The 9,154-nt window shown below is 44.4% G+C and overlaps 3 non-coding genes across 3 annotated transcripts; 2 read left to right on the top strand and 1 right to left on the bottom strand.

Moving 5' to 3' along the window:
- The first annotated feature begins 4,605 nt into the window (after positions 1-4,605).
- Positions 4,606-4,679, top strand: trnan-auu (transfer RNA asparagine (anticodon AUU)). The gene has a single exon. It is a non-coding gene; the product is annotated as a tRNA-Asn (tRNA).
- A 1,744-nt stretch (positions 4,680-6,423) lies between these two features.
- trnas-cga (transfer RNA serine (anticodon CGA)) lies at positions 6,424-6,505 on the top strand. The gene has a single exon. It is a non-coding gene; the product is annotated as a tRNA-Ser (tRNA).
- A 934-nt stretch (positions 6,506-7,439) lies between these two features.
- Positions 7,440-7,512, bottom strand: trnar-acg (transfer RNA arginine (anticodon ACG)). Its single transcript has one exon. It is a non-coding gene; the product is annotated as a tRNA-Arg (tRNA).
- Between the last annotated feature and the right edge of the window lie 1,642 nt (positions 7,513-9,154).

The following is a 9,154-nucleotide window of genomic DNA, read 5'->3' as shown; positions in this document are numbered from 1 at the left end:
TAACCAAACAGTTTCCTGTAAGTTCCCGAGGAGGCCATAGTACAGCTTGGTGACTTAACACTGTACTGTCTGGAACCAGACAACATAAGACCATACTTGAGGTCATGGATACCTTCAGGTGCCACACTATTGAATTGGATAGAAATCCAAGAAACAGTAGGCCCTGAAGAGGTACAGGTAGTTGAGTTTGCTTTAATGGAACAAACCTCCAAACCACCCTGGCAGGTGCCCAACACAGGTGTTGTGGTTCATCAGGGGGGCTGGGAACAGGAACCGGTGTTATTGTAACACTGCTGCTGGGAAGCTGGATAATGACTGACAGTGTACTCTGAAAGCTGTACTCTTACATCAAGATGTACTCTGGGTAGCATGAATGAGTCAAAGGTAGCATGTCAAAAGAAAGGAAGTGACTTCTCCCCAAATATCTACTACAGAGGTATCAGATATTGACAGTGAGCTTCCTGATGTGTAATTCCTAGACTTAGATAATGTCTCCTACCGTGTTTATACATACTCCAGATGTTATTCATCCTGTTTGTATCCAATGCTGGTTCTGGTATGAATTCTCGAGGAGTAATGTGGACATTTAAGATTAATGTTCTAATGGCAAGGGACATCACTTAACTCTGTTTTGTTTTGAAGGCAACAATGCCTCAGGACCTCGTGACCTTCAAAAAGGGGGGATATGTAGCGGCGAGGCTTAATAATAAGGCAGAATTAAGTGTTTCTGAGCTTCCCAAATGAGGCCCCATTTCTCTGTTCATCTCTGTGGTGCAGCCACAGAGAGACCATTAGTGCAGGGTGATTTAAGGTTTCCTAGGACAGCTCCCAAAGGGGGATGCACTTAGCTAAGTCTGGCTATCATGATCAATGGTCATCCATTGGCGCCTATCTGTCTAGGGAGTGCCAGTTGGACATCTGGACTGCATTACTAAGTGTCAGGAGTAAGTGACTCATATCTCACCTTGATCAACCAATCAGGGACTGGTAGGGCTGAGTAACCCACGTGGGACTCTGATGCCCATGGAACTTTCAGCCAATCAACGAGCTGAAGTTCCTCCAGGTAAAAACAGGCAACACAGGCCTGGAGATTCAGAAGGGGAGATTCAGTAAGATTCAGTAAGATTCTGGAGAGGATTCTGTGGACTGTTCTAAAGGGAATTCAAAGGAGAATTCCAGGGCAGGACGGCCCAGGAGCAGAAGGCTCCCAAGGGCAGGACATTCTCGCAGCGCGCCTCCTGACCATCCTGAGACTCAGCCCGGACAACCACGGAACGGCCAGTGTGTCCGAGTGCCAGAACTTTCCTTTGTTCTAAGAGTCTAGAGTGGAGGTTGCCAGAGAGTAACCAGCAGCAGGCCTCGTGAACAGGTCAGAACTGTGGACAGCTGAATCACTATTCAGAACTAGCTCTTCGTCAGGAGCGAACCGGTCCTCTTCCTGACTTGCTGGGACCCACAGTCATCTTTTCTCCTGTGCACAAACTTTGCTAGTTAAAACCAACACTAACTAGCCGGTCAGTGAGCATCAGCAGCGCACTGTCGCGAGCCGCACAGCACAACCTGGCACCGAGCCAGACAGTGCGGATTGGACAGCAACAGCCTGCAACTGTTTCTTTGTGCCCGCAGGAGATCTGAATCCCCAGAAATGGGATGAGTATTCAACTTCAATGCATTACAGCTCGAGAATTCAATTGTTATCCCAACCAGTTGATATCAATTTAATTCCTAAGAGTTATGTACTTGTTTTGGGTATCTAATGTAGAAGTTGTAACCAAGTTCACTTTACGAAACGGTCTTAATGAATGATATACTGAACGTATGTCCTCTTGATATATGTAACTCTTTGTAACTGATTGAATATATACCTTTTGTATTCTGATAACCCTCTCGATAAGATCTGTTAGGTTTACATGCATATTCTATGTATTAATAAATGTATCCTCGTGTATTAGTACCTGTGCGTGTGCGTTGTTTGAGTTATATCGCATGGTTGGATTCTAAAGCCATCAAAAGAATCAACTTTGTGATTTACTGCTACAATTAATAATTGTCTCAGTAAATGCCCAAACCCTACAGAACTAGTGCCTTCAGAGAGCCACAACGTTACATATTTGGCGTCCCTGAACGGCTATGAAACATTACAACAATTTGAATCGTATGAGGGTGGGGGGGAGGTGTCTTTCGCTGGAAATCTCGCCTGCTTCTACTTTACGAGTACAACCCCCTCTCTGCCGGAGTGCTGGCTGTGACGAATTAAACCGGTTTCACAGGTTTCAATCACAGACCATGTGACATGGGAGTCAGGAAACTAACACACAGCGCCACCGGATTTGATAACACTATAAAAACGCTATAAAATAATGTGACTAGGCACAGAACAAGTTTACAGCACAGTACAATAATAAATGCTGACCATAACTTTAGAAGCATAAATTGCCTTACACTCAATTTAAACACAAGCTGTCTTTAGCCCTCTAAGCTGGTTCATACAGAAATGTAGAGATCCAGGCTCAGAACACACAGCTTCATTAGCGAATACTTCATTAGCGAATACATATCTAGAGAAGACGTTTTACAGAGGATGGATTTTTAGAAACATCCCATCAGTGACATCACTGAAGTCAACTCCTAGGTCCTGTAACTGTCATGTGGATAGTTTCACAAGAATCAGACAAAGGTTTAAGCATCGCTTGTTCTAGATAAAACTGCAAAAAAAACAACAACAACCCATAATGTACTTCTTTGCGGCTCTGTTTGCCCAAATCATATATTCACAACGTGAAATCTAGAAAATAATATTACGTAACCAAAATCCGCAATATGGAAACAGAACCTGTGTAATTGTTGATAGATGATGTACTCGTAACATTTTTTCAAGACGAACTACAACATTTAAAAAATGACTTGTATGTACTTGATATCTCTAATCAATCCACGGGTCCCAGCACAAAACGAAACTAAAACGCATACCGTTTCGCGCTTCTTATTAGTTGCTCAAAAGTAATTTGACCGTATGAAATGCATAATATAAACCTAGAAACATATACGTGAGCAGTACTTAAGCACTGTAGTATCGGTGTTAAGACATACCTCTCAAATACTGTAAATCAAGTTAAAAATATATCAAGACCGATTCTGGTCATAATGAAACCATGTTTCGTGTATGTTTTCTTTAAAGTACCGAGACCAGCCATATACTGTATGTTTATGTTCCAAAATTAATATCGTTTATGGCCTTCACACGCGTTGCAGTATGCTCCTATTCTTTTTATGCTCAGCTACTAAGATTTCCCTTCAGTGGTAAAATCAGATATGAATATTCAATACTTAAACGGGCACAGTTAAGACATTAAATATACATATACATACTGTATACAGTACAGTTTTCATACGGTAATATGTTTATGTTCCTAAATCAATCTCTTTTATGAGCATGTGAAAGGCATGGTGAATCGATTCTCAAAAATTACTGTACTTTGCATGATTGGAAACAAATGCGTGATTGCGAAATGCTGTGGTGTTACTTTTACAAAGACGGTCAATGAAAAAAAGAATGTTGACCAGGGCAATACTTTGAGTTTACACTTACAGCTTGTCCAAGGTCATTCATTATTAATACTATTAGTAATATCTTCGTTAAAGACTTTGATGGCCACAGCTCAAACATGAGAGGTTGAGCTTTATTAGCTCCACCTTGCGGAAATTCCGGATACTATTATTTTGCTTGTCGTATTATAGGAGAATTTACGGTAACTCGCGGTATTTACCGGTAGCTTGCGGTAGACTGCGTACAGCGTACCGCAAAATAATGCGGTATCGCCCACGCATTTTGAATGGCTGCATCTGTAGGCTGCCAAAAGTCTCCGAAACCAAATTTTGATAGCAGAAAATTCTCACTCGTCCAGAAGTTCCCTTGGGACCCAACATCCAGCTCAGAGTGGTAAAAAAGCGTCTTTTTTGTAGATGCTTGCAGCGTGCATTGGTGGTTCAGTGGTAGAATTCTTGCCTGCCACGTGGGAGGCCCGGGTTCGATTCCTGGCCAATGCAGTGGCTTTTGCAGCGAGCGGCTCCATAACTTGCATCCCCTTTCAACTCGCAACTGAAAACCCACTGAAGCTTAGAAGCTGTGAGCCAGGTCAGTACCCGGATGAGGGTGACCTACAGGGAAAAGCAAAGCTTACAGCTTGAAGCGGTGTTAATGGAGCCAGCGGTGGGGTGCTCACCCTGAGGTCTGTGCGGGTCCCAATGCCCCAGTATAGTGACGGAGACGCTGTGTGGTAAAAAGGCGCTGTCTTTTGGATGAGATGTAAAACCGAGGTCATAGCTCTCTGTGGTCATTAAAAGTGACCACCAAAACCTTTGACAAAAGCTCTTGGTAATTGATGGTCTTCAATAATGCTTCTCCTTTAGGTACATTTGAAATCAGCTGAAAAATGCTGTGAAATGGGGGGGCACTTCAGGCCAGTGTAGGATTTGGTTTACAAGAACCATTAAACAGCACGAGAAAGCCCGTACACTGAATCGCAGGGCTTTCTATTCAAAGAAGGACAAAAGAAACTTCCCTGAATTCCATTTTTTGCAGCACAGAGAGGACAGTGGGCACGAGGCCTGTTAGCTCAGTTGGTTACAGCGTGGTGCTATTAACGCCAAGGTCGCGGGTTCAATCCCCGTTCGGGCCAGGCAGTCTCCTCCTGTCTTGCCAAAACCCGTTGCTTGCTTGCCGTGGTGAGATTGGTGGTAATGCAAAGATGCCACATACTGCCGACAGACGAGAGTGTTGCGGGAGAAGAGAGAAGTGATTGAAGAGTGTCCTAGGTGGAGCCAAGATAAAGTGTCACAACTGCCTAGGGGAGGATTTCAAATGCTTAAGATGGTAAAAATAACCGGAAGTGATCCCTCAGTCCGGTGCAGTCTGATGTACTTCTGTCATATAAAGTGAAACTAGATGTCGAACTGGAGCCTCACTTATGTAAATTTGCAATATTTGCATAAGTGAGGCTCCAGTTATACATCTAGTTTCACTTTAAATGACAAAACTGAAGAGACTTAAAAGAGCTGGAGAGGATTTCTTACAACTTTTGAGCCGGCACAGTTTTCGAAAACGTTTTCTTCACGCTGCACTATACAACACAGACAGCCAAGAGTCTCCAAAACAAAACGAATTGACAGATAGGAGAAAAGTCCCACTCGTCCTAAAGTTCCCAAAATCCAGCACTGAGCGTAAACAAAGTGTTCAAGTAGCGTGGGAATGCTACCCCTAATCCTAGCTGGAGTTTGAGCGTCTGGTTCAGAGTTTGCTCAAGAGTTTACCTTTCACAGATGCGCAAAGATGAATGTTGAGGGTGCACGCTTCAAGGCGCCTTACAGTGCAGGGAGTGATTAGAGACGATTCGTGACGTGTGCTCATTCCCATATACCGTACGCCCCGGGTTGCAGTGCTAGGATGACGTCCAATACCGCTTCGGCACGTAACGGCATTATATTCAAGTGCAGGACATAAGGGTTTTATTTTGTTCGTTTTGTTCTGCTCTGTTTTGCTTTGTTTTGCTTTCCATGGCGTTCGTAAGAGCGTCAATAAAAAGGCGATTCCTGCGTCTAACACGAATGTAAGAGCTATTTCAAGTGCGGCTTCTAAAATGCTTGTAGACATTTGTCTGTTGTTGATTGTTTTTTTGTGTCTAACAAAGTGCCATTTTCCTGTCCGGACGGGGAGACTTTATCATTCCCACATGAAGCAACCCTTAATTCCTCGGAGGCGTGTCTGTCTGCAAGGTTTGTATTTTGGAAAGGTTTTTTTTTTTAACGGAGAACGACTTTGAAAAAGATTTACGCCGGCGTCTCGCGATCCATGTGAGATTGTAGCAAGAATGCAGCAATAGCAGCGTTTGCTGTAGTCGTGGCTGAGTGGTTAAGGCGATGGACTACTGATACATTGTGCTCTGCATGCATGGGTTCAAATCACACACTTGTCGCTCTCCATGTCTGACACGTGTGGTACTAGAGCAGTACGTTTTCCAGCGGTGGCTGAACATGGTATAGTAGGCTAACGTTGGTATCAAGCAGTGACAATAACAGTGGTTAAGTGCCGCTACTGCCAAGTGACTCTGGGTTGAGACTGTGTTTCCAATTACTTGCAACGCAAATGGAGAAAGAGATTTTTGACAGTCTCTCGAGAGACTGCGCTAGGTGTTTAGAGATAGACTTTGTCAGTTCCCCCTGGAATCATGGCCTTTCAAATAGTTTGTGATTCCTCTAGACGTTTATACAGTAGAAGCATGGTTCGTGGCTTAAATTCAAGCTGACCAAGACTTAGGAAACGAGTTAGAGGTCTGATGCAGAACTGCGAATTGAGTGAACGGGAACACTACAGTACATTGCACTGCATGTGTGAGGAAAGCTGCCCACTTCAGTGGCAAGCTCACCGTAGTCGTGGCCGAGTGGTTAAGGCGATGGACTCGAAATCTGGTGGGGACTCCCCGCGCAGGTTCAAATCCTGCCGTCTACGGCGGCTGCCGCACGTTGTAGTGTGCCTGCGCGGCAGAGGCGAAGTGCCGCTTCTCCTTTTCTGGTACTATAAAAACGCTAAATCGCTTGGACCCGCTGCCATGGAAATCAATTCTTCAGATAACCACACATTTTGCGTTCGCACGTCTGGTGCTCTACTTATGCCTTTGAAAATCGGATCAATAAAGCTCAAAGAACCGACAAGATAGGTGCTCGTAAAGCACGCAGTAAAGAACTCTTATCAGCGAGGGTTTCAGTGGGTTAACTGAGGAGAAGGCGTGATCGCTAATTGTTGAGTTTTTATTTGGTGTTAGAAACACTCTTACTGTGCATGAAGTGCAACAAATGTAGCCACAGAAATTGCATCGTGCTTTCATTTATGCTATTGCAGACACCAACGTTGCCTAGATAGAAAACCGAAAAAGCCGTGGGTTTGCTTGCCAGTCTGAAGGATCTCTCTTCGAATCTCTATCATTTGTCAATGGAAGTAAAAGGCGCTGCAATCTGATACGTTCACATTCAAACCCTCAGCTGTTGTTCGACTTTATTTCTTGACTAATTACAACTGAGTGTCGCATGAGCAGTTACGTAAACTTGTCTGCTATATTTGAACACAAATGCCGTTCTTCAATTAAAACTAACAGTACATTGTCAGGGACATTCAGTTATATACAAACAAGAGACAGACAAGAGAATATTTCTACCTTTCATGTGGACTACGTGTTGACTTACTGATCGGAATAATTGAAATGTTCGGGTTCATAGCCGATGCAGTGCGTGCTAATTAGAACAGCAACGCTGGGCTCTCAGCACCGTACTGAGCCCAGGTGCAGTTCATTTACATGAAGGAAATCTCGTACTGGGTACGATTACACCCACATACAGTAAGTAGCACAGGCTACTTAGGGAGTAGCCTGATGCGTTTAAAAGTGACCCGAGCCAGGCAGGAGTCGAACCTACAATCTCCTGATCCGTAGTCAGACGCGTTATCCATTGCGCCACTGGCCCTGGTGTCACACTGCACGACTGCAACCCACTGAGCTCAGCACTGCAACTAGTAAAACATTACCCCCGGTCCATTCTTTTCCAAAAGTGAGAAACACCTGTTTTCTACATTGTGTCTGTTTAAAACCATATCTCTTTAAACCAAACCAAGAGTTTGTCCTTTGCACTGATATTCTGATTCATTTCGATTTCAAAGAAAAAAAAAACACTTTCTTCCAAAGCATCATAAAATTGTCCCTTCTTCCAGACTCTACTTCTCTCTTGTAGTAGTACAGCAGACCTTTCCAGGTGAGCAGATCACAGAGTCCGAAATGAGCTTCCTCCATCCAGCAAAGTACCTGAACATGACTCTGTCATCATAAAAGCACCCCTGTAGTAAAGCAATTAAATCCGAAATCAAGAGGGCAATTGCCTACTGAAGTTCAAGAAGTCATCAATTTTAACCTAGCAACACATTAAAGGCTGCATCTATACAAGTACGATTCTAGAAATGCTCACCAGATTACGTTTTAAGAAGGAACTGCGGCTCAGGTTCCGCCGAGATCTAAACTCGGATGGCAGGATTCAGAGTCCAGAGTTTGGACGGGTGGCGCACAGAGGGTCCATATACTGTAGATCCCTCAGTGATCTTCCGCGTGTTCAAACCGCCAGCGTGTGACTCCCCTGTCCCCGTGACCTCATTGCTCTGCTCTCGCCTGTGTGCAGCCGAGCCCGACTCACGGTAAAGTGGAAAAAAAATGCCCTCAACGTGTGATTTACTCTGGAGCGAGGACAGATGTCACCTTCTTATCATTGAACAGGATGTATGTGATGTGGCGACTAGGTTCAATTTTTTATCCTCTTTAAAAGATTAAGGACTGGGTGAGCCTGATTTACCACCCTTTCAGCTAAGAACCCGACGTGCGGACCGTTTAAGCTGCGTAGACTCGGTCGTTTAACTCCTCCATTAGCAGGGTTAAGGTTAAAGAAAAAACATTGCTGACTTCTTTTTTGTTTTCCAGCCGCGAGCGCTGATTAGCAAGGTTTGCATTTCATGTTTTGCAAGTTGCATTCTAAGAAAAACAAGTCGTTCAAGACAGGAAATGAATACTTGCATTTAATTAAGTCTAGCCGTAGGCGGTTGTCCATAATGACCAGTCCTGTTCGAGAAGACAGACCAAAAAAAGGAACCGCTGGGATTCGGACCCGGGATCTCCTGTTTACTAGGCAGGCGCTTTAACCAACTAAGCCACAGCGCGCCACGAGCTCTGTCCTTTTGCAGCCACTTGGACACACAACTCAGACACATCTGCATTCGCTGTGCGCTCCGCCTGCTCGCTGAGCAAGTTGCCACCTTTACATACAATAGCAACATCGACACCAAGAGAAAGGATGACAAATGGCTTTTAACTGGAACTTTTCATGTCCAAGGAGCTCAATGTGCTTTCCGTGTACAACAGGGCCACTGAACTCCACACCGGCCACTGAAGCACAGCAGTGGCTTGCTGGCTTGACATCTCCCAAGGAAGATGTTGAAATTGCATGTGGAACAGGAAAATGACCCTCGAGTACGAGGGAAAAAAAAGAAAAAGAAAATCTGGAGCGCGCCAACTCATGTCCGGACAGCCTGGTTTGAACAAAGTGTTCAAGTAGCATGGGAATGCGA

Source organism: Atractosteus spatula, assembly GCF_055471065.1.
Source record: "Atractosteus spatula isolate fAtrSpa1 chromosome 16 unlocalized genomic scaffold, fAtrSpa1.hap1 SUPER_16_unloc_2, whole genome shotgun sequence".
In the NCBI taxonomy this organism is placed as follows: Eukaryota; Metazoa; Chordata; class Actinopteri; order Semionotiformes; family Lepisosteidae; genus Atractosteus; species Atractosteus spatula.
Note: the sequence above shows the minus strand (reverse complement) of the source record. Positions and strands in the feature narration are given on the sequence as shown.